At 44.4% G+C, this 25,380-nt stretch overlaps 1 long non-coding RNA gene and 1 pseudogene across 1 annotated transcript; both read left to right on the top strand.

Annotated features, from left to right (window-relative positions):
* Positions 1 to 1,713: 1,713 nt before the first annotated feature.
* On the top strand, positions 1,714 to 3,782 carry LOC134807174 (uncharacterized). The gene is made up of 3 exons (XR_010146913.1): positions 1,714 to 1,809; positions 2,623 to 2,844; positions 3,576 to 3,782. It is a non-coding gene; the product is annotated as an uncharacterized LOC134807174 (long non-coding RNA).
* Positions 3,783 to 16,632: 12,850 nt separating this feature from the next.
* Positions 16,633 to 17,052, top strand: LOC748872 (transmembrane protein 256-like; annotated as a pseudogene).
* Positions 17,053 to 25,380: the final 8,328 nt, after the last annotated feature.

Raw genomic sequence — 25,380 nt, 5'->3', positions numbered from 1 at the left:
CATGCCCCCTTGTCTACAAGCAGTGGCCAAACGACTATTTCCCAATACCCATCCTCCTCTTTTTCATCTTGGGAGGATTTTAAGCTGTGCATGGGCACCAAAATAAAGACTACATTTGCAGTGGTGCAATCTCAGCTCACTGCAAGCTTTGCCTCCCGAGTTCACACCACTGTCCTGCCTCAGCCTCCTGAGTAGCTGGGACTACAGGTGCCTGCCACCACGCCTGGCTAATTTTTTTAAATTCTTTTTGTAGAGACGGGGTTTCACCATGTTAGCTAGGATGGTCTCGATCTCCTGACCTCATGATCCACCCACCTTGGCACTTTGAGAGGCCGAGGCAGGTGGATCACTTGAGATCAGGAGTTCGAGACCAGCCTGGCCAACATGGTGAAACCCTGTCTCTACTAAAAATACAAAAATTAGCCAGGCATCATGGTGCATGCCTGTAATCCCAACTATTCAGGCAGCTATGGCAGCCTGGGTGACAGTGAGACTCTGTCTCAAAAAGAAAAAAAAGACTACATTTTCCAGCATCCCCCTGCAGCAAAGTGTGGCTGAGGGCTAAGCTCTAGCCTATGTGAGATAAGTAAAAGTGATATATGTGTTTCTGGGTTTTTTCCTTAAAAGGAGAGTGTTGTACACTCTTTCCCATCTTCTTGCTAGCTGGAACATGAACATGATGGCTGGAGCAGGAGCAGCTGTATTGGTCTTGAGGTAAATCTGGAGACAGGTTATTCCCCTGGGAGCAACATAATAGAAGGAATCTGAGCTCCTTTCACTGTGGAATCAGCCCCAAACTAATTTCTGGAGACTTCTTCAGCATGAGAGAGACACTCTCTGGTTTGAGCCCTGTTCCTTTTCCTTTTCCTTTGAATTTTCTATTCCTTAATCCTGCAGGAGCTGGGCCTTCTTCTTCTTCTTTTTTTTTTTTTTGTTACATGAATGAGTTCTTTAGTGGTAGTTTCTGAGATTTTGGTGTAGCCATGACCTGAGCAGTGTACACCATACCCAGTGTGTAGTCTTTTATCCCTCACTCCCCTCCCACCCTTTCCCTCAAGTCTCCGAAGTCCATTATATCATTCTTATGCCTTTGTGTCCTCATAGCTTATCTCCCACCTATACATGAGAACATACAATATTTGGTTTTCCATTCCATCTCAGAGGCCTTCAAGCCCCCAGGCCTGGCACCTACTCTATCAACTGCTGTCTGTCTCCAAAAGACTGTCCTTGCTAATGTCACCAAGGACCTCTATGAGCCAAATTTAGGACTTTTCAGCCTTCATTTGACTCCCAGTCCCTTCAATATTGGAGGCTGTTGACTACCCCCTTCATTTGGAATCTCTCTGTCCCTTCTTTCATGTCCTCACACTCTCTCTGACTAGTCCTCCCTCAAGCTTCTCACAAGGAATGGCTTCCCTTTTCTTCACACTGCACACTACTGCAGGGTAAGTTAATCTAGCTCTTTGCAGGGAGCTGTGGACACAGCTTGGACACACAGGCTGGGGCGTCTACACGTGCATGCAAGCTCTCAACACACAGGAAGGAACTGGAGGTGGGAAAATAACTCTCAGGCTGGTCATGATCTCTCAAACCAGAATTCCTTTCATGCCAGCTGCCTATGGAGCCTCTAGTCAGTCATTGTGATGGTCATGAGTGACCTCACTGAGTGCTGACTGTGAGCCAGGCTGAGTGATGCACTTTACGTGGATTATCACCCTCTGTGGAGTCCCACACTCCTGTGACTCAGGTGCTGTTACTTCCCTTCAAGGCATCAAGAAGTTAAGGGACTACCCAAGGCCACTGTAGCTAGTAAGTGGGGAAGGTGGGATTCACACCCAGGAGTCTTGCTCCAGAGCCTGGGCCTAAAACCACTCAATATCTTCAAACAAACCTCCTGCTCCTCTGTCAGCCCTTTGTATATCAGAGGTGCCATTATTCATGCCCTCAGAAAAGCCAGGGTCCTGGGAGGAGGGGTCCTCACCTCTCAGACAGGGTCATCACCTCTTACCTCTTTCTCCAACCCACATTCAGCCATCACTAAACCAGGCAAAACCCCATATAAGTAACTTTCAAATCCATTCCTGTTAGGGAATGAATGTTTGTGTCCCCCCTCCATTCCTGTGTTGAAGCTCTAACACTCACTGTGATGGTATTTGGTGATGGGGCCTTTGGAAGGTGATTAGGTTTAGATGAGGTCATGAAGCTGGGGTCCTCACAATGGGATTAGTGCCCTTATAAGAAGAGACTCCAGGGCTTCCTCTCTACCACATGAGGACAGAGTGAGAAGACGGCTGTCTGCAACTGCCCTAAGGGCCGTCACAAGAACTCAACCATGCAGGTCTTGATCTCAGACTTCCAGCCTCCAGAACTGTGAGAAATAAACGTCTGTTGCTTAAGGCCCCCAGCCTATGGTATTTTGTTATAGCAGCCTGAACTAAGACAATGCCCAGTCCCCACCCTCAGGATCCACACCACCACTTCCTCAGTTTGGGCCTCCATCAGATCATGCCAGGACTCTTTCCAGAGCTTCCTGTTAGGGACGGAATCACGTTCTTCCCAGAAACTCATATGCTGGTGTCCTGACTTGTCAGAACCTCAGAATGTGTTCTTATTTGGAAATAGGGTCATTGCAGATGTAATGAATTAGGATGACGTCATAGTGGAGCAGGATAGGCCTCTAATACAAGATGACTGCTGTCCTTATAAAAAGGGGAAATGCCATGTGAAGATTACGGATTTCTGCTGCTACAAGCCAAGTAACTACCAGAAGCCAGGAGAGAGGGCTGGAGCAAGGGAGCCTGGCCCTGACGACACCTTGATCTCAGACTTCGGGCTTCCATAATTGTGAGATGATCAGTTTCTGTTGTTCTAAGCCACCCAGTTTTCAGCACAGATGGTACCTGACTTACGATATTTCACTTAATGATTTTTCAACTTTACGATGTTGCAAAAGCAATGCGCATTCAGTAGAAATCAGACTTCAGATATTATATTTTGATCTTTTCCCAGGCCAGCCATATGCAGTGCCATACTCTTTCACGGTGCTGCAGCCCAGCTCCCAGTCAGCCACATGGTCATGAGGGTGAACAGTTGTTGCCCTGCAGCCTGGTCCTGACTTTATTATAATTCTTAAAACCCACTGTTATGGATTGAATTCCCAACTACGCCACCCCCAACAAATTAATATGTTGAAACCCTAATCCCTAATGTGACTGTATTTGGAGACAGGGCCTTTAAGGGGTAATTAGGGTTAAATGAGGTCATAAGGGTGGGGCCCTAATGGAATAGGACTGGTGTGCTTTTTTTTTTTTTTTCAAGATGTAGTTTCACTCTTCTTGCCCAGGCTGGAGTGCAGTGGCATGATCTTGGCTCACTGCAACTTCTGCCTCCTGGATTCAAGTGATTCTCGTGCCTCAGCCTCCCGAATAGCTGGGATTACAGGAGTGTGCCACCACTCCCGGCTAATTTTGTATTTTTAGTAGAGACAGGGTTTCACCGTGTTGGTCAGGCTGGTCTCAAACTCCTGACCTCAAGTGATCCACCTGCCTCGTCCTCTCAATGTGTTGGGATTACAGGCACGAGCCACCATGCCCAACCAGGACTGGTGTTCTTATAAGAAGAGAGAGACATCAGGAACGGGTGTGTACAGAGAAAAGGACACCGCAAGATGGTGGCCATTTGCAAGCCAAGGAGAGAGACCTCAGGAGAAACCAACCCGCCAGCACCTTGATCTTAGACTTCCAGTCTCCAAAATTGGGAGAAAATAAACGTTTGTTGTTTAAGACCCCAATCTGATATTTTGTAATGGCAGCCCTAGCAGACGAATACACCCACTGTACCATCTCTTTACCCCAGTAGACTATGAAACCCTTGGGGACAGGCACCATTTCTTCATCCCTCTGTATTTCAATGCCTAGCATAGTGTCTGGTACCTGGAAGATGGCCAAAAAATACTATCTGAAGGAATGGTCAATGAGCATGTGTGACTCTTACATGACAATATAATGCTGGTCAAATGCTGGATCAGAACCTTGAGGTGGCTCCCATGGAGTCATTAACATGCTCTAATTCACTAATTGAGGTAGCAATTGATCTGGGGCTGGAGTCAGGAAGGGATAGGTTACAGTGAAGTGTCAAATAGAACCTGTTCACCGAGTTCCCTTGGCCCAGTGCTTGATAACAGGATGTCAAACATTTTTATTCCCAAAAAGGTGGCTTCCTCAATCCTGTACATGAATTGGTGGCAGTGGGATGAACTAAGCGACCTCCGGCCTTCCCTCCTACTAAGTAAGTTCAGGTTCGAAGATGCTCCATCCCTGCCATTTCTGAACTCCTTTGGGTCTGGGTTTTAGGAAAAGGCACAGGATTTGCCCCCACAACCCCTGGGACAGTGGGAGAGAGTTGGGAAAAAATCTCTGCAGCTCTTCCTTGAGATGGGGGATGGACAGCGAGCAGGCTCTCTATCCCCCAAAGCCACACATCCTCCAAGTCTCACTCTGGACTGGGTTCACATCACTCTACAGAGGATTTATTGAGCATCTCCTGAACGTAAGGGCATGTGTCAGATGAGAGTGAGGGCCAGGATGCATAGAAATAAATGGAACCATAGCCTCAGGGAGCTGGGTGTGGGTGCCAGGGGCAGAAAGCTGGCCCTAGACACTGAAGGTGAAAGCTTTCAATCACACCAGATATTCTATTTCATAGCTAGAATGACTTTATAAGGTGTTTATTATTTGGTTACTCCATGGTACTGTTCATATAAGAGAAGTGGCATAAATGCTTGATTCTTTCCCTTTAATTACCAGGATCTAAGACAACGCATTGCTTCTCTGTCACCCTCCAAAAAAGACAAATTGGTTTGTGGGTTTTATTTTTTTAGTATTATTATTAACTCATGGGTTAAGTATTTGATAGATTTCAGTCCATTATAATTATTATCCTCATTGAAGCTCACATTGTCCCATTTTGGCTACTGGGAGCCTCTTCAAGTTGACTCCTGGGTCCTTTTGACATAACCTTTGTGGCTTAAGAAGTTCCTCTCTGTCTGGTACGATAAGATATTCCAGATTCCTCTCACAATATTTCTCTAAAAGCCTGGTTTATTTTTCATAGGAAAGGGTATTTCAGTGCTATAATCTTGGTCCTAGGAATGCTCACTGCATTTGGGTGGTCATTATGCCCAGATGTTTTTGGTCAACAGAACTAGAAAATAGAAATAAAATATGTAAATATTTTAAGATAAAATACCTCAACAGTTCATACGGGGTTTTCCAATTCAAATTCAATATTAGAATTTGGGGTTTTGTTGTTTTTTGAGACAGAATCTCACCCTGTCACCCAACCTGGAATGCACTGGCATGAACACAGCTCACTGCAGCCTCGACCTCCTGGGCCCAAGCAATCCTCTAACACTCAGCCTCCCGAGTAGCTAGGACCAGAGGTGTGCACCACCATACCCTGCTTTTTTTTTTTTTTTTTTTTAAGATACAGCGTCTCACTCTGTTGCCCAGGCTGGTCTCAAACTCCGGGCCTCAGACAATCCTCCCACCTCAGCCTCCCAAGGTGCAGGGATTACAGACATGAGCCACTACACCTGGCCCAATATTATATTATAGAGTTTTTATTTAACATCTACTATATTACATCTGTATCTTCTTTCTTCCATGCCAAGAATTCTGGTTATCAATACACAGAGGATCAACTGATTAGAAATCTCATAAACACTCATTTGCTTTTTTCCACATTGTACACACAACAGTATCAGAATAGTCATACTAATACTATCACCACCAATATGATTATTGAAAATGTTTTAAAATATTTTTGATAAGCTCTTTCATTCTCCTTGTGCCCCCATTATTTTGGGGGATTGTACCATAATTACACAATCAGATCATATAACCATTACATTCTACAAGTATCTATATGTTAACATTCACCACCAGTCTTTACGCTGGTGTCTCTCTATTCTTTCTGGTTGTCTGAAGCTCCTCTAGTAGATTCCACAGGAAGGGGCAATGGAAACAATGTTCCCTGAGTTCCCACATGTTGGTAACAGTTTGTCTCTGCTTTTGTACTTAAAAGTCACCTTTGCTGGATATAAAATCCTTGGTTTACACTTTCTTTCATTGAAGATCTTAAATATGTTACTCCATTTTCTTCTGGCATGAAGTATTACTGCCTAAAAGTATGATAATAATCCAATTTTCTTTCATTTCTAACTTAAGGAGTTTTTTGCCTAGATGACCAGAGAATTTTTATTTTTCTTCAAAGCCTAGTAATTTTCCTAGAGTATTGTGTGGAAAACACAAACTGTTTTTCCTCTGCTCTCATGCCACATCTAATAAAGAATACATCTATGACCAAATGTCTGTGGGTTTTTCCAGAACACCAAACAAGCAATCAATTCTGCAGCAGACGCCATCTGGGTGTCCACTAATTCAATTCTGACACTATCTACCTTGATACAGCATCAGATAACACAGGTTGAGCACTCAGTACGCAAAGACTGCTCCCCACTTTTGATGCCAATCACAAGCCCTAGGTTGTTTTACCTGTGCTTCTGACCAACTGACTATAAATTGGGGTTCCCATGAACCCGTCCTTGGGTTTGATTAATTTTCTTTTTTCTATATTTTTTCTTTTTCCATAAGTTATTGGGGTATGGATGGTGTTTGGTTGCATGAGTAAGTTATTTAGTGGGGATTTGTGAGATTTTGGTGCACCCATCATCCCAGCAGTATACACTGCACCCTATTTGTAATCTTTTATTCCTTGCCCACTCTCCCCCTTCCCCCCAAGCCGCCAAAGTCCATTGTATCATTCTTATGCCTTTGTGTCCTCATAGCTTGGCTCCCACATGTCAGTGAGAACAAACGATGTTTGGGTTTCCATTCCTGAGTTACTTCACTTAGAATAATAGTCTCCAATCTCATCTAGGTTGCTGTGAATGCCATTAATTCATTCCTTTTTATGGCTTAGTATTCCGTTTTATACATATATATATATATAATCTCACAGTTTCTTTATCCACTCATTGATTGATGGGCATTTGAGTTGGTCCCATGATTTTGCAATTGCAAATTGTGCTGCTATAAACATGCATCTGCAAGTATCTTTTTCATATAATGACTTCTTTTCCTCCAGTAGTGGGATTGCTGGATCAAATGGTAGTGCTACTTTTAGTTCTTTAAGGACTCCCCACACTGTTTTCCATAGTGGTTGTACTAGTTTACATTCCCACCAGCAGTGGAGAAGTGTTCCCTGATCACCACATTCACACCAGCATCTACTGTTTTTTGATTTTTTGATTATGACCATTCTTGCAGGACTAAGGTGGTAACGCATTGCAATTTGATTTGCTTTTCCCTGATTGTTGGTGATGCTGAGCATTTTTTCATATGTTTGTTGGGCATTTGTATACCTTCTTTTGAGAATTTATTCATGTTCTTAGGCCACTTTTTGATGGGATTGTTTGCTTTTTTCTTGATGATTTGTTTGAGTTCATTGTAGATTCTGGATATTAGTCCTTTGTCAGATGTATAGATTGTGAAGATTTTCTCCCACTCTGTGGGTTGTCTGTTTACTCTGCTGACTGTTCCTTTGCTGTGCAAAGGCTCTTTAGTTTAATTAAGTCCTAGCAATTTATCTTTGTTTTTATTGCATTTGCTTTTGGGTTCTTGGTCATGAAATCCTCGCCTAAGCCAATGTCTATAAGGGTTTGTCCGATGTTATCTTCTAGAATTTTTATAGTTTCAAGTCTTAGATTTAAATCCTTAATCCATCTTGAGTTGATTTTTGTATAAGGTGAGAGATGAAGATCGAGTTTCATTCTCCTACATGCGGCTTGCCAATTATCCTAGCACAATTCATTGAAAAGGGTGTCCTTTCCCCAGGTTATGTTTTTGTTTGCTTTGTTGAAGATCAGTTGGCTGTAAGTATCTGGGTTTATTTCTGGGTTCTCTATTCTGTTCCATTGGCCTATGTGCCTATTTTTATACCAGCACCATGCTGTTTTGGTGACTACAGCCTTATAGTATAGTTTGAAATCAGGTAGTGTGATGCCTCCAGATATGTTCTTTTTGCTTAGTCTTGCTTTGGCTATGTGGGCTCTTTTTTGGTTCCATATTCTAAAACAATTTTTTTAACTGTGAAGAATGATGGTGGTATTTTTAGGGGAATTGCATTGAATTTGTAGATTGCTTTTGGCAGTATGGTCATTTTCACAATATTAATTCTGCCCATCCATGAGCATGGGATGTGTTTCCATCTGTTTGTGTCATCTATGATTTCCTTCAGCAGTGTTTTTTAGCTTTCCTTGTAGAGGTCTTTCACCTCCTTTGTTAATATTCCAAAGTTTTTTTTTTTTGTTTTTTTGTTTTGTTTTGTTTGTTTGTTTGTTTTGCAGCTATGTAAAAGGGGTTGAGTTCTTCATTTGTCATAGGTGGCTTTTGTTACATTGAGGGAAGTCCCTTGTATGCCAGTTTTGCTGAGTTTTAATTGTAAAGTGATGCTGGATTTTGTTGAATGTTTTTTCTGCATCTATTGAGATAATCGTGTGATTTTTGTTTTTAATTCTGTTTATGTGCTATACCACATTTATTGACCTTTTGTGCAGGTATATCTTTCTGGCATGCTTTTTTTGTTTGTAGTAATATTATTCTCCCCCTTATTCTCTTTTTTCTTACAATACTTTGGGGTTGTTTGTTTGTTTGCTTTTTGAGACAGTCTCACTGTGTCACCCAGGCTGGAGTGCAGTGGCACAATCATGTCTCACCACAGACTTGACCTCCCAGACTCAGGTGATCCTCCCACCTCAGCCTCCTGAGTAGCTGGGACTACAGGCACCCACCACCATGCACAGATAGTTTTTGTGTTTTTAGTAGAGATGGGATTTTGCCATGTTGCCCAGGCTGGTCTCAAACTGCTGTGCTCAAGAGATCCACTTGCCTCGGCCTCCCAAAGTGCTGGGATTACAGGCATAAGCCACCACACCCAGCCTATAATACTTTTGAATAAGATTTGACCTCAGTATTTCTTATTTATTTTTATGTGAAATTAGTTTTCCTGAACTTTTAGAAAAAGCAATAGTCAAGGTATTTTCTATGACTACATCAGTCTCTTCTGTTGTGTCTACATAGTGTTAAAAATATAGTGGCTTGCTTGCTTAGATTTCCTAGTTCTGTTTCCCTTGCTCCATTTTTACCTAGATCAGCTCTTTACTTCATCTTTATTTTTCCTGTTCCGAGCAGTTTTTATTCCAATCCCAGCCTTAATCCTGTCTAGTTATAATCTTCGTGTTCCTATGTTAGAGTTGTTATAAGAGATCACTTTGGAATTTTATAAGTAGTATTTTTAGCATTTATTGACAGAATATGTGATCTTTGTCTTTAAAGTATCCTTCATTTATGTTGACAGATTTCCTACTTTTAAACTGTGTGCACTGAGAATGTTTGCATATATATATATATAGAGAGAGAGAGAGAAAGAGAGAGTCTCACTCTGTCACCTAGGCTGGGCACTGCAACCTCTGCCTCCCAGGCTCAAGAGATTTTCATTTTCAGCCTCAGCCTCCCAAATAGCTGGGATTACAGGCACGCACCACCACCCCTGGCTAATTTTCATATTTTTAGTAGAGATGGGGTCTCACTATGTTGGCCAGGCTGGTCTCGAACTCCTGACCTCAAATGATCCACCTGCCTCCAACTCCCGAAGTGCTGGGATTACAGGCGTGAGCCACCACACCCAGCCACATCTATATTCTTAAGTGAAATTGGTCTATAATTTTTTAGGCCATTTTACGGACTTTAGGTCTATAATGTTTTGGGAACTTACTCATCAGATTTTGTTATTAAGGTCATGTTTGCTTTATAAAGTGGCTAGCAATGTTTTTCAACCATCTGGAATAATTAGAATAACAAAGTTTCCATTTTGTTAAAATCTGATAAGGACTCAACAGTTCTTCTATCTCCTGGGCCCACACTAGACTACAGTTCTCAGCTTTGCTTGTTGTTAGGGTACCATGTGACTGAGTTCTGGCTAAGGGAACAGGGCAGAAGCAGCTCCTTTCCAGACCTGGGGCATAGGAACCTTCAATTTTCCATCCTCTTTGCATCTTCTTTTGCAATGACCTTGGAACCATCTGTTAAAGATAGTAGATATCCATCAACCAATGAGTGGATAAAGAAAATGTGAGATACCTATATATAAACACACACACACCATGGAATATTACTCTGCCATAAAAAAGAATGAAATAATGGCATTTGCAGCAACCTGGATGGAGCTTGAGACCATTATTCTAAGTGAAATAACTCAGGAAAGGAAAACCAAATGTCATGTGTTCTCACTTATAAGTGGGAGCTAAGCTATGAGGATGCAAAGGCATAAGAATGATAATGGACTTTGGGGACTTGCGGGGGAAGGGTGGGAGGGGGGTGAGGAATAAAAGACTACACATTGGGTACAGTGTACACTGTTTGTATGATGGATGCACCAAAATCTGAGAAATCACTAAAGAATTAATCCATGTAACCAAAAACCACCTGTTCCCCAAAAATGATTGAAATAAAGTAAACTAATAAAAAAATAAATATAGTAGACACATAAGATGGGAGTAACATGGAATCTTGAAATACCATTGGGAGATTGTCACCTAACAATGAGAAACATTGTTTTGGTCTTTATGTGAGTAGAAGGTAAACTTCCATTGTGCTAAGCCCCTGAGATATAAGGAGGGAAGTTACAGAAGTTAATATTACCTTATTAATCGTATAGAGAACTGTAAAATCATCCAGAGTTGATACATTTCTAAGTCATGGATTTTCTAACAGTTTAATTGAGATATAATTCATATGCCATACAATTCACCTATTTAAAATGTACTGCACAATTGATGGCAGTGGGCACTTCAGATGGCTGGGCCAGCTGCTATCACACTTGCTGCAGCGGGGATGAGCCATGGGGTTGCACCTCCATGGAGCCAGTGGGAGCCAAAAACAAGTGGGGGCCCTGCTCCTTCTGAGTTGTGGTGGGAATTCTCCAGGTGCCACTGCAGCCACTCAAACTGTAGCTGCAGACTCAGGCATCACTGTACTCTTGGGAACCCGGGAAGGACTCACTTCCCTTGCAGGCTCAGAAGTGCCTGCTCCCACTGCTTCTCCCTGCTGTTGGCACCCACTCCAATCTTGGAGAAAATCTGGCAGAGCCGGGGCACCATGAACAGCAGACAAATTCCTGGGCAGAAGGGGGCGGATTCGCAGTGAGGCCCCACCTTCAGGCCAGGGAGGGTCTGAAAGCTGGGGGCTGGGTTGCCGGTCCCACGGACTGGAGTGGGAACTTGTGGTGCCTTTTCCAGGCCCGCCTATGGCTGCCCATGGACCAATCAGCATATACTTCCTCCCCTCTGAGGCCCATAAAAGCCCCAGGCTTAGCCAGAGCTGAGCATGAGATGGGGCAACCAGCTGCAAAGAGGGGCAATCTACTCCAGGGTCTCCTCTCTGCTAGCAGCTCAGCATTCTCATCAGGGCACCCTCATCAGGATACCCTGGCTGCGGAAAGCAGCTATCTTCTGTGGGGCTTCTGTGAGCTGTTCCATTGCTCAATAAAGCTCCTCTTCACCTTGCTCATCCTCCACTTGTCTGCATATCTCATTCTTCCCGGTCACAGGACAAGAACTTGAGACCCACTGAATGGTGGGGCTAAAAGAGCTGTAACCAATAGGGCTGAAACTGTAACACCAATAGGGCAGGCCCCTTGCCTGCCATGTTGTGGGTGAAGAGGAGAGAAGAGCTGCCACCCTAAAAGAGCTGTAACACCAACAGGGTTGAAACTGTAACACCAACAGGGTGGGCCCCTTGCCCACCATGTTGTGGGCGAAGAGGAGAGAAGAGCTGCTGCCCTTTAGGGAGCCCAGACCTGGGAGCTCCCCAGCCAGAGCTGGGTATCCCTCTTTGGGGTCCTGCAGTGCCTGGCGTCTCCAGGTTTCCAGGTGACACTGCATTCCCCAATGCCAGCCAGGGAAGCTGCTTGCAGTGCGCCTGCCCCAGCCGCAGCGTCACAGAAAGACGGCACCTGAAGCTGCCTGCCGCGCGGCAGCAGCCAGTGTCCAACTGTGCACAGTGACCAGACTCCACGCTCGCTCACATACTCCTCGCCGCTCCACACCTGATTTGCCCTTGGCAGGCATGGGATCCAGGCGGATAGCATGAGTGCAGTGTGCCAGGCCAAGTGAGCCCGAGCAAAACTTGGGCAAAAGCACCACTGGCCACAGAGGTTTCCAGCCAGAAAAGTGACACCCCAAAGATCCCACAACACAATGGTTTTTAGTATATTCAGATATATATAACCATCATCAAAGTAAATTAAAACATTTTCATCACCTCAAAAAGCAGCTCCATATCCTTTAGCTGTCACCCCCCAACTTTCCTATCCCCACCCACAGTCCCAAGCAATCATGAATCTACCTTCTGTCTCCATAAACTCTTATGCTACACATTTCATATGAATCTAAACACATAGTTCTGTGGTCTTTTGCAATTGGCTTATTTCATTTAGCATAATGTTCTAAAGCAAGCTTGTCTGACCCATGGCTAAAAGGTTGCATGTGGCCCAGGATGGCTTTAAATGTGGCCCAACACATATTCCTAAACTTTCTTAAATTTTTTTTTTTTTTTGAGATGGAATTTTGCTCTCGTTACCCAGGCTAGAGTCCAATGGGGTGATCTCGGCTCACTGCAATCTCTGCCTCCTGGGTTCAAGTGATTCTCCTGCCTCAGCCTCCCGAGTAGCTAGGATTACAGGTATGCGCCACCATGCCCAGCTAATTTTGTATATTTAGTAGAGACAGGATTTCTCCGTGTTGGTTAGGCTGGTCTCGAACTCCTGATCTCAGGTGATCTGCCTGTCTCAGCCTCCCAAAGTGCTGGGATTACAGGCGTGAGCCACCATGCCCGGCCAACTCTTAAATTTCTTAGCTCATCAGCTATCACTAATGTTAGTGTATTTTATGTGTGGCCCAAGACAATTCTTCTTCCAATGTGGCCCAGGGGAGCCAAAAGTTTGGACACCCCTATTTTAAAGGTTCATCCAGTGCTGTAGTATGTATTAGAATTTCAGTACCTTTTATGGCCAAATAACATTCCACTGTATGGACATAACACAACTTATTTATCCATTTGTTCATTGATGAACATTTGGGTTGTTTCTGGTTTTTGACCACCATGAATAATGTTGCCATAAACATTTGTGTACAAATTTTTCTGTGAACATATGTTTTCATTTCTCTTAGGCATATACCTAGGAATAAAATTGCTGTGTCATATGGAAACTCTATATTTAATCATTTGAGTAACTGCCAGACTGTTTTTCAGAGTGGCTGCACTATTTTACATTCCCAACTGCAATGTATAAAGGTTCCAATTTCTCCATATTCTCACCAATGCTTGCTATAATCTGGCTTTTTTTTTTTTTTTTTTTTTTTTTTTTGAGACAGGGTCTCACTCTGTCACCCAGGTGGTACAGTGGTGTAATCATGGCTCATAGCAGCCTCAACCTCCCAGTCTCCAACAATCCTCCCATCTCAGTCTTCTGAGTAGCTGGGACTACAGGCATGCACCACCACACTGGGCTAACTTTTATTTTTGTAGAGACAGGGTCTCACTATATTGCCTTGCTGGTCTCGAATTCCTGGGCACAGGCCATTTGCCCACCTCAGCCTCCAGAAGTGCTGGGATTACAGGCATGAGCCATAGTGCCCAGCTATCTGGCTTTTTCATTCTAGCCATCCTAGTGGATGTGAAGTAGCATTTCATCGTAGTTTTAATTTGCATTTCTCTGATGATGTTGACAATTTGGCGATTTGTTTATCTTCCTTGGGGAAATATCTTTTCAGGTTCTTTGCCCAATTTTTAATTGAGTTGTCTTTTTATTATTGAGTTGTACTGAGTCATAGACTTTTAATCACATTTTAATCTTGCATATGGTTACAGACCTATTTGAGATATTTTAAAAATTAGTTTTGATAACATAATCTTCTAGAAAATGATTCATTCCTCTAGTTTTTTCAAATCTACTGCCATAGAGTTGCACATTATACTCACCTATAATTCTTTTCATCTCTTCAATATCTGTGGTTATATCATATCTCTTCTTCCTAATATTGTATATTTTAGCTTCTTTTCTACTCTCTCAATCTTATCCGGGCTTGTTTGGGGGTGAACTCTTTATCTTTTATAGAAGATAAAGTTTGGTTTTATTAAATTTTTTCACCAATTTTTCTTTTCTATTTATTTCAATATTTATCTTTTAGAAATTCCCTATAGTGTCTTGTCTATTTTATTCCTTTTATTATTATTCTTTTCTTCAGATACATCAGATAGAAGCTTAATATTGTTCATCAGTGTTAATCATCAGTGTTTCTTTATCTTAAGTTGAATAGTTTTTTTTTTTTTTTGAGACAGAGTCTTGCTCTGTCTCCCAGGCTGGAGTGCAGTGGTGCGATCTCAGCTCACTGCAGCCTCTGCCTCCCAGGTTCCAGCAATTCTCCTGCCTCAGCCTTCTGGGTAGCTGAGATTACAGGCGCACACCACCATGCCTGGCTAATTTTTATATTTTTAGTAGAGACGGGGTTTCACCATGTTGGCCAGGCTGGTCTCGAACTCCTGACCTCAGGTGATCTGCTGGCCTCAGCCTCCCAAAGTGCTGGGATTACAGGCGTGAGCCACTGTGCCTGGCCAGGTTGAATACTTAATTAACTTTGTTTAAAGTCTTCTTCTTTTTTTTTTTTTTTTTTTAAGAGATGAGGTTCTTGCTATGTTGCCAAGGCTGATCTTGAAGTCCTGAGCTCAAGCAATCTCTCACCTCAGTTGCACCAAAATACTGGGATTACAGGCATGAGCCTGGTTTAAGTCTTTTATTCTAAATAAAAAAAATCTTTATGTCTATATATTTTCTTTAGTGAAGAGTTTTAAATGCATCCTGTAAGTTTTATATAATTTGTTCTCCTTTTGTTGATAATTTTAAATTTCACATTTTATGAACTCTAAAAATACAGAGGTTATTTAATAGTGTTTATTCATGCCTGTAATCCCAGCACTTTGGGAGGCTGAGGTAGGAGAATCACTTGAGGCCAGGACTTCATGAACAGCCTGGACAACAGAGCTAGGCTTGTCCCTTTTAAAAAAAAAGATGTATATAGGCCGGGCACGGTGGCTCACACCTGTAATCCCAGCACTTTGGGAGGCTGAGGCCGGCGGATTGCCTGAGGTTAGGAGTTCGAGACCAGCCTGGCCAACATAGTGAAACCCTGTCTTTACTAAAAATACAAAAATTAGTGGGGCGTGGTGGCAGGAGCCTGTAATCCCAGGTACTTGGGAGGCTGAGGCAGAAGAATAGCTTGAACCTGGGAGGCAGAGGTTGCTGTGAGTGGAGATTGCACCATTGCACCCCAACCTGGGTGACAAGAGCGAGACTTCGTCTCAAAAAAAAAAAAAAAAGATATATATATATACATATATAATCTTGTTATTTTAATTATTCAACCCCAATTTCCTTGTCTATTTTTTTGTCTACTGAATTGTCGAATTCTGAAATTTATGTTTAGATCACCCACTATGATTGTAGTTTTCCTTTTTTTTTTTTTTTCTAGTTTGCAAGTTCTGTTTGTAGCTTTAAAATATGTTATTGTGCTTACTTAACTGCTGCATAGTTCGGCACATGCAGGCTTATGGCTGTTTTGTGTTCTTCACGAAGAAGGAGTTTTTCTAGAAATGGGTATTGGATTTGATCTTTTTGTTTGTTTGTTTTTTGTTTTTGTTTTGAGACAGAGTCTCACTCTGTCTCCCAGGCTGGAGTGCAATGGTGCAATCTCAGCTCACTGCAACATCCGCCTCCTGGGTTCAAGCGATTCTCATTCCTCAGCCTCCTGAGTAGCTGGGATTACAGGCGCACCACCATGCCCAGCTAATTTTTGTATTGTTAGTAGAGACGGGTTTCACCATGTTAGCCAGGCTGGTCTTGAACTACTGGCTTCCAGTGATCCACCCACCTCGGCCTCCCAAAGTGTTGGGATTATAGGTGTGAGCCACCATGCCCAGCTGGATTTGATCTATGGATACGCTATAACTAAATCTCCTAATACTGAACCATCAGGACTGAGGGCCACACTGATTTTGTTAATTTGTGTGTAACCTTTATTTTCTACTTATATTCTGAGATAATTCTTTTTTATTCCTGAAACATCATAAAACAGAGATGTTTATGTTAAAATACTTATCAATATATATCTAGTTGTAGATTTCCTTCTTTAAATTTTGTTGAATACAGAGTGAATCTTGATTCTACACATTCACCCCATCCCCTTTCCTTTGACAAGTCTAAAAGTATAGAAAAAGGACCCCAAATAGCCAATCCAATCCTGGCAAAGAGGAATAAAGTTGGAGGGCTGACACTTCCTAATGTCAAAACTTACTACAAAGCTACAGTAATCAAAACCATTTGGTACTGGCCTAAGGACAGACATACAGACCAACTGAATAAAGTACAGAGCCCGGAAATAAAACTTATTTATGGCCAATGAGTTTCCAAAAGGGTGTCAAGGATGTTTGTTCATCCAGCGCCTGACAATCCACAGCCATGGCTGGGCCATGGGGCAGCTTTCCACTGGCGTGGGTGCCTCGTCCAGAGCTGGGGCCCTTGGCTTGGCTTCCTATCGGGTACATGACACCCAATTCCCAGATGCCTCTGGGAAGGAGCTCTTTGACAAGGCCAACAAGTACCACTTCTTACACAGTCTGGCCCTGTTAGGGGTGCCCTCTTGCAGAAAGCCCCTTTGGGCCAGGTTACTGCTAGCCTCCGGAATGACCTTATTCTTCACCAGCTTTTACTACCAGGCTTGGGGTGGAGACCCCAGCATCCAGACTTTGGCCCCTGTGGGAGGGAGCCTGCTACTCTTGGGCTGGCTTGCTTTGGCTCTTTGAGTTCCCTTTTGTTTAATTACTGGGTTTTGGGGGCAATTTTTTGAGAGTTGGAGCAGAAAAAGGATTAAAAGGGAAAGGCAAATAACAAACAAACAAAACAAAATGGTGCCCAGACCATTCAAAGGAAAAAGGACAGTCTTTTAAATAAATGGTGAGAAAACTGGATATCCACATGCAAAGAACAATTACTTTACCCCATATACAAAAATTGGATATACACAAAACTCAAAATGGATCAAAGACCTAAATGTAAGAGCTAAAACTATAAAACTCTTAGAAGAAAACACAGGGGAAAATCTTCCTGACATTGGATTTGGTGATGGTTTCTGGGATATGACATCAAAAGTACAGGTGACAAAAAAAATAGATAAATTGGACTTCATCAAAATTTAAAACTTTTGTGTATCAAAGGACACTATCAAGCAAATGAAAAGACAACCTGCAGACTGGGAGAAAATATTTGCCAATCATATATCTCAGCGGTCCCCAACCTTTTTGGCACCAGGGACCAGTTTCTTGGAAGATAATTTTTCCATGAATGGGGGTGGGATGGAAGGGGATGGTTTCGGAATGAAACAGGCATTAGGGTCTCATAAGGAGCATGCAGCCTAGTTCCCTTGAATGCACAGTTCACAATAGGGTTTGCATTCCTATGAGAATCAAATGCCACCACTGATCTGACAGGAGGCAGAGCTCAGGTGGAAATGCTTGCTCACCCGCTGCTCACCTCCTGCTGTGCAGCCTGGTTCCTAATAGACCATGGACCAGTACCTGTCCGTAGCCTGGGGGTCAGAGACTCCTGATATATCTGATAAGTGATTGATATCTAGAACATATAAAGCACTCCTACAATAAAAAAGAAAAAAGCAATCTGGTTCAAATATGGATAAAAGACTTAAATTGACCTTCTTTTTTTTTTTTTTTTTTTTTTTTTTTTTTTTTTTTGAGAAAGGGCCTTGCTCTGTTGCCCAGGCTGGAGTGCAGTTGTGGGATCATGCCACTGCGCTCACTGCTCACTGCAGCCTTGACCTCCCCAGGCTCAAGTGATCCTCCTACCTCAGCCTCCCCAGTAGCTGGGATGACAGGCATTGACACCACACCCAGCTAATTTTTTTTGTATTTTTAGTAGAGACAGGGTTTTGCCATTTGTCCAGCTGGTTTCAAACTCCTAGGTTCAAATGATTTGCTCACCTCAGCCTCTCAAAGTGCTGGGATTATAGGTGTGAACCACCATGCCTGGCCCCAAATTAACTTTTCTTCAAAGAAGATATACAAATGGCCAATAAGCACATGAAAAGATGCTCAACATCACAAGTCCTTAGAGAAATGCAAATCAAAACTAGGACATACCACTTCACACCCATTAGGTTGGCTGTTGTATCAGGGTTCTCTAGAGAAACAGAACCAATGTCATACAGAGAGATATACAATAAAGGAGATCTATTACAGGAATCGGTTAATGTCATTATGGAGGCCAACAAGTCCCCAGTCTGCCATCTGCAAGCTGAAGAACCAGAAAGCTGGTGATGTAATTCAGTCTGAGTCTGAAGGCCTGAGAAGCAGGGAGCTAATGTTGTAAGTCCTGCTCTAAGTCTAAAAGGCCAAGAGATAGGAGCACCGATGTCCAGGTGCAGAAAAAGATGATGTCTCAGCTCAAGCAGGAAAAATGAATTTGCCCTTCCTCTGCTTTTTTTCTTTTATTTTTAATTGTATGTATTTTATCTATTTATTTATTTATTTATTTTTGATACAAAGTCTTGCTCTGTCACCCAGGCCAGAGTGCACTGGTGTGATCTTGGCTCACTGCAACCACGCCTGGCTAATTTTTGTATTTTTAGTAGAGACAGGGTTTCTGGCCATGTTGGCCAGGCTGGTCTCAAACTCCTGACCTCAAGCGATCTGCCCGCCTCAGCCTCCGAAAGTGCTGGGACTACAGGTGTGCACCACCACACCTGGCTAATTTTTGTATTTTTAGTAGAGCCAGGGTTTCGCCATGTTGGCCAGGCTGGTCTTAAGCTCCTGACCTCACATGATCTGCCTGCCTCAGCCTCCCAAAATGCTGGGATTACAGGCGTGAACCACCACACCTGGCCTCCTCTGCCTTTTTGTTTTATTCAGGCACTCAAAGAATTGGAGGATGCCTGCCCACGCCGGGGAAGGAGATCTTCTTTACTCAGTCTACCGATTCAAATGCTAATCTCTTCTGCAACACACTCACAGACACACTCAGAAATAATCTTTTACCAGCTATCTGGGCAGCCCTCAGCCCAGTCAGGTTGACACATGAAATTACCTATCACAGCTATTGTCCAAAAAAAAAAGGAAAATAACAGGTGTTGTCAAGGGTGTGGAGAAACTGGAATTCTTAGGCATTGTGGGTACAAATGTAAAACAGTGCAACCACTATGGAAAACAGCTCAGCAGTTCTTCAAAAAGCTAAATGTAGAATTACCATATGACCAGCAACTCCACTTCTAGATGTATACTCCCAAAAAGAACCAAAAGCAGAAACTCAAGCAGATATTTGTAAATCAACATTCATGGCAACATTGTTCATAATGGCCAAAATGCAGAAATAACCCAAATGTCCATCAATAGATAAATGGATAAACATAATGTGGTATATGCATACAATGGATTTTTTTGTTTGTTTGTTTTTGAGACAAGGCCTTGCTCTGTCGCCCAGGCAGGAATGCAATGGTGCAATCTCGGCTCACTACAACCTCCACCTCCCAGGTTCAAGTGATCCTCCCATCTCAGCCTCCCGAGTAGCTAGGACTACAGGCATATGCCACCCCGCCTGCTAATTTTTGTATTTTTTGTAGAGATGGGGTCCCCTATGTTGCCCAGGCCAGTCTCAAACTCCTGGACTCAAGCGACCTGCTTCTGCCTCCAAAAGTGCTGAGATTACTGGTGTGAGCCACCAATCCAGCCAGAAATATTCCTCAGCCATAAAAAGTAACGAAATTCTGACACATGCTATAACATGGGTGAATCTTGAAATCACTATGCTAAGTGAAATAAGCCAGGCATAAAAGGACAAATATTGTGTGATTCCATTCTTGTGTGGAGCCTAGAAAAGGCAAATTCATAGAGACAGAAAATAGAATAGAGGTTACAAGGACTGAGGGAGGGGGAAGTGGGGATGTATGGCTGAATGGGTGCAGAGCTTCTGTTTAGGATGAAGAAAACGTTCTGGAAATGTATAGGGGCAATGGTTGCACTACATGGTGAATATATTTAATGGCACTGGACTGTACACTTAAAAATGGTTAAAATGGGGCTGGGCACAGTGACTCATGCCTATAATCCCAGCACTTTGGGAGGCCAAAGCGGGCAGATCACCTGAGGTCGGGACTTCAAGACCAGCCTGGCCAACATGGAGAAACCCCATCTCTACTAAAAATACAAAATTAGCCAGGTGTGGTGGCACACGCCTGTAATCCCAGCTACTCGGGAGGCTGAGGCAGGAGAATTGCTTGAACCTGGGAGGCAGAGGTTGCCGTGAGCCGAGATCACGCCATTGCACTCTAGCCTGGGCAACAAGAGCAAAACTCTCAAAAAAAAATGGTTACAATGGTAAATTTTATGTTATGTATTAATACATTTAGCACAATAAAAAAATTCACCAAAAAGTAGAGAAAGCTACTGAGAATAACATACATTTCCATCTATGGATATCCCTAATGAACAAATATTCACATTTGAACATTTTTGTTTCTGATTTTTAAAGAAAATAAATAAAGCTGTACAAAGTTGAATATCATTTGATCCACAGGCGCATTTCCTTTTCCCTTTACAGAGTCTCATGAATTTGATATATCTCTTTCCAGTTTTTATTTTTTACTTTTCTTCTTATAGACATCCATAAGCAATATATTATTTTTTTTGAGACAGGGTCTCCCTCTGTCACCTAGGCTGGAGTACAATAGTGCAATCACAGCTCACTGCAGCCTCAACTTCCTGGGCTCAGAAGATCCTCCCACCTCAATCTCCCAAGAACATGGGACTACAGGAGCACCCCACCACGGCCAGATAGTTTTTTTATTATTATTATTTGTAGAGACAGGGTCTCCCATTGCCCAGGCTGGGCTTAAACTCCTGGGCTCAAGCAATCCACCTGCCTCAGCCTCCCAAAGTGCTGGGATTACAGGCCTGGGCCACCGCGCCCAGCCCTACGTATCACTATGCAACTAGCTTTTCTCCTCAGCATTGTGTTCTTGAGCATGGATACATGGAACTTTAGTTCCTTCATTTAAAGTGCTGTATACTATTCCATGCAGGAACATACCACAGTCCTCCCATTTTTCACTATTATAAACAGCGCTGCAACAGACACCCTCGTGACCGTCTCTTAGAGCACCTATGTGACTGTTTCTAGGGCTCATCTGCGGGCAGTGAGTGGGCCACAGGCAGTTGAGTTTCTAATCCCCCAAGCCCAGGGCCTGGGTGCCTCCTCCCTTTACCCAGGAAACTCATAGATACCATGTTTCTCTATAAGCATTGAAGACATTGGGAAGGACTGCCACAGGAGTTGCACATTGTTAATTTTACTGAGTTCTTTTACTTTTTAAAATGAAGAGTTTACGGCCGGGTGCGGTGGCTCACGCCTGTAATCCCAGCACTTTAGGAGGCCAAGGCGGGCAAATCACGAGGTCAGGAGTTCGAGACCAGCCTGGCCAATATGGTGAAACCTCATCTCTACCAAAAATACAAAAATTATCTGGGCATGGTGGTGTGCGCCTGTAGTCCCAGCTACTCAGGAGGCTGAGGCAGAAGGATCGCTTGAACCCACGAGGTGGAGATTGCAGTGAGCAGAGATCACATCACTGCACTCCAGCCTGAGTGACAGAGCGAGATTCTGTCTCAAGAAAAAGAAAAAAAAATCAAGAGTTTACTTCTTTAATAACTTCTATTTATTCCTCTGTTTCCTTTACTCTGGGGTGGCGGGGGTGTTGGTAGAGGGAGGGCATGGCAGGCACTCGGGTGAGACACCCGTGACCCTTGTCCTTGTGTGTTCTCAGTGATGCTCTGTCCATAACCTTTTCCTTTGCATCCTTTGCACATTTCTCCATCTGGCCCTTTGATATCTTGCATTTGATTTTTACATTTTCAGATCTGCTATTCATTGCATTCAATGCAAATTGAAGTCAGTTACTGTATTTTTTGTTTATCACTGTCTCCTACCACGGATTGTCCTTATCTAATAGAAGTATTCTCTGTACCCTACATAGCGCCTGAAGTACACATATTCTGTCTTTGCCAATACAATGTAGAACTGAGGAAGGGTATACTCTGAGTTGTGTGTCCAGTCAACAAAGATTTATTGAGCACCTACTATGTGTCTTGGGAGGTGCAGGAGCTACAGTGATCGTAAGACGCAATCCTCGCCCTCTTGTTCTCCTTTCCCTGTAGCTACCCCCTTTCCCACGGGCCCAATTTTCCCCCTGGTGGCTCCTCTAATGGAGAGTTATTTCCACAGGGCATTGGATGCATGGGTTGCCCTGGCTCCCACGCAGGCCCCTCAAACCCTGGCAGAGCCCTCCTCACAGAGCCAAGGCAGGGATATTGGGGCATGTGGTGCCAGCCGGGTCCTGGCCAGGGTAACATTCTCCACAGGCCCGTTCCCCTCGAGGTGTGAGTCCTTCTGATCCCCCAGGCACCGTGGACCAGGAGCCTCTGGGTGTCTCTGCTGCTCTGTGGTGGAACCTGTGTCCTGCTCTCACTGCCCACTCTCTATCCGGGTGGCTCCTCTCATGGGAGTTGGTTTCTGAGACCCACTTTTGCTGCCAGCAAGGCCCAGATGATGCTGAGGGGCCCTCCACCGACTTGCCCAGAGGTTCCCCAGTGGAGCCCTTGTCAGCCTCAGGAGGGCAGCTAAGGCCAGTCATAAAAACCTCCTTCAGGGGGCCGAGCCCCCGGCAGCTCCTTGCTGATGGTGTTGGTCTGGGCCCCTGCTAGAAGCTGCTCCAAGAACTGCCTCAAGCGCAGGCTTAGCTTCTCAAGTTGATGTGGATATTTTCTATTTGTGTGATTTCTCTGGGTTTTTCCACTGGATATTGGGGCTGGGGGCAGCCCTGGCATGCTGACTTTGGCAGATGGAGGAGAAGACACAGGAGCAGCGAGAGGAAGGGACAGCGCAGCCACCAGCGAGGTGACAGGTGGCATCAAAGGGCACCCGTACACCTGGCACAGCCACTCCCTGAGCCATTACACCTGGAAAGTCTTAGATGCCCCTTCTGGAGAGGAGAAGGCAGAGGTCAGAGAGGGACAAAGGTTTGGCCACAGCCTATAAGGAGTCCAACATGCTGAGCCTGGCCCTCTGGGGCTCACACATGGCATCCAGTGAGCCCACTGAGTCCTGGGGGCCCAGACAGTGCAGGGGCCACAGCTCCAGGCCATTTCCATTCCCTGGGTTGGCACCTGCTTAGTGAGCACCCCTTATGTCCCAGGCACCACAACCTCATCTCTCGGGAGACAGCAGAGCAGCAGATCACCATTCCACCCCTCAGTGGGGGAGACTGACCATACAAAAACGAATCAGTGAAATGGATACCCTCAGTGAATGCAGTTTATTATCATGACCTGTTACTATATAGCCTGTTCAGTGCAAGGGCAAGTGCTGGGGTAGGGGTGGGTGCTGAGCCCTCACAGGGGCTAAGAACTTTCCATGCATGATCCCATGTCCTCCTCACAGAGACCCGGCCAAGTGGGGATCATCCTCTTGCTTTTGCAGATGAAGAACCTGCCCTCCAGAGCCCTAGTACTCCCACTTCTCATTCTGGCATCTAAGTCATGGCCACCCTCCCCAGCCTCAGTCCAGGCCCCTCTGCAGCTGTCTAAAGACTAAGGCCTCCCTCTGGTGGCCACATGATGCCCAGGTGGAGGCACTGCTGGGGGACTTCACCTCAGATCCTATTGGTGGGGGAAGGAGGCAGCACTGGCCCTGATCCTACTCAGCTACTCAGATGCAGGCAGAGTGGTTCAAATCCTGGTTCTTCCATTTATTCCACTAACTGTATGACTTGAATAAGTCAGCTGATCTCTAAGCCCCTATGTCCTTACCTGCCAAATGCAAATCATAAAGGCCCTGCCTTTTTGCTGTGATGACTAAATGGGATGAAGAATGAAATGTGCTAAGCAAATGCCTGGTACATAGTGACCGAATGAGAGCCGATAACAGTAACCTTGGTTGCTACTCCTATTGTTAGTATCCGGCCTCAGTTTCCCAGCCTATGAAATGGGAATGGGAAAGTCTCATCTATCCGAACTTCACAAAATGATCACTCTTTTAGTCAATAATTATTTATTGAGCACCTAGTGCAATCAGGACCTATAGTATTTTAGGCTCCCTCACCTTGTGGTCTGCTCTTTTGGGGTAGGGGGTGGAAAGCAGACTCCTGCTGCCACCCAGGCAGGCGCCCAGGCTCTAGGGAGTGGAGAGGGGGGAGTCGCTGAGTGCTGGCTGCCAAGTAGTGGGTCAGCCGCGCCACCTAGCGACCACATGTCCCCATGTCAGCTCTGCTCATTTTCTTGCTGGGAACGTTTGTGCCTTCTGCCTGGGCTTTAGGACTGCAAATCAGGCTCCCTCCAAGGGGTCACGAGCTGTGGAAAGCCAGGACCTTGTGCCAGAGCTTGTGGCCCCATAATATTTCCAGGTGCTTCTCAGGCCCCAGGAAGGTGGCAGCCAAGGCAAGAGCTTGGAAGGAGTCAGGCTCTGAGGTTGCTGGCAGGGCCTCTTGGACTGCAACTTACTAAGCTAGTCTGGCCTTTATCTTTCCTTTCCTGCAAAATGGGTGATCATAAAAGAAGTCCCTCCACACACCGAATTGAAATGAGCCTCAGAGGAGATGGGAAGGCGGGGGAGGACGTGAAAGTGGTGGGAGCTGGATCTTCCTGTGAGAGGACAGATGGAACCGTGTGAGCTACGAATGAACCGAGTCAGCCCTGGCGACCTGCTGACTAGAGCAGGGACCCAGGACTGAGGCTAGAGTGGTGGATAGGACCTCAAATTCCAGGCTGGATGAGGTCAACAAGGGATTGTGGATAGAAAAGACAGATGAGGCCCTCAAATGCTAAGAGGTTGGGAAAGCAAAATCAACAACTGAGACTCATAAGAGGGGGCCTCAGAAATAAGAGAAAAACTAGGCAAGGTTGGTCTCTTGGAGGAAAAACAAGAAGGCATTTCAAGGAGGAGAGAATGATCAACTGGCCACATGTGGCAGACAAGCCAAGAAGCTGAGAAATGCCACGGGGACATAGGACCTAGCAATGCAGGGGTCACTGGTGATGTTGATGAGAGCAATTTGGGGCAAGTGGGACAAGAGTCTAATTAGGGAGGTCCAAGAATGATGGGAGAAGAGGAACCAGAAACAGAGAGGACAGACACTTTCAAAGCAGTTGC

The sequence above is a fragment of the Pan troglodytes genome, chromosome 8, assembly GCF_028858775.2.
Source record: "Pan troglodytes isolate AG18354 chromosome 8, NHGRI_mPanTro3-v2.0_pri, whole genome shotgun sequence".
NCBI classification, from domain to species: Eukaryota; Metazoa; Chordata; class Mammalia; order Primates; family Hominidae; genus Pan; species Pan troglodytes.
Note: the sequence above shows the minus strand (reverse complement) of the source record. Positions and strands in the feature narration are given on the sequence as shown.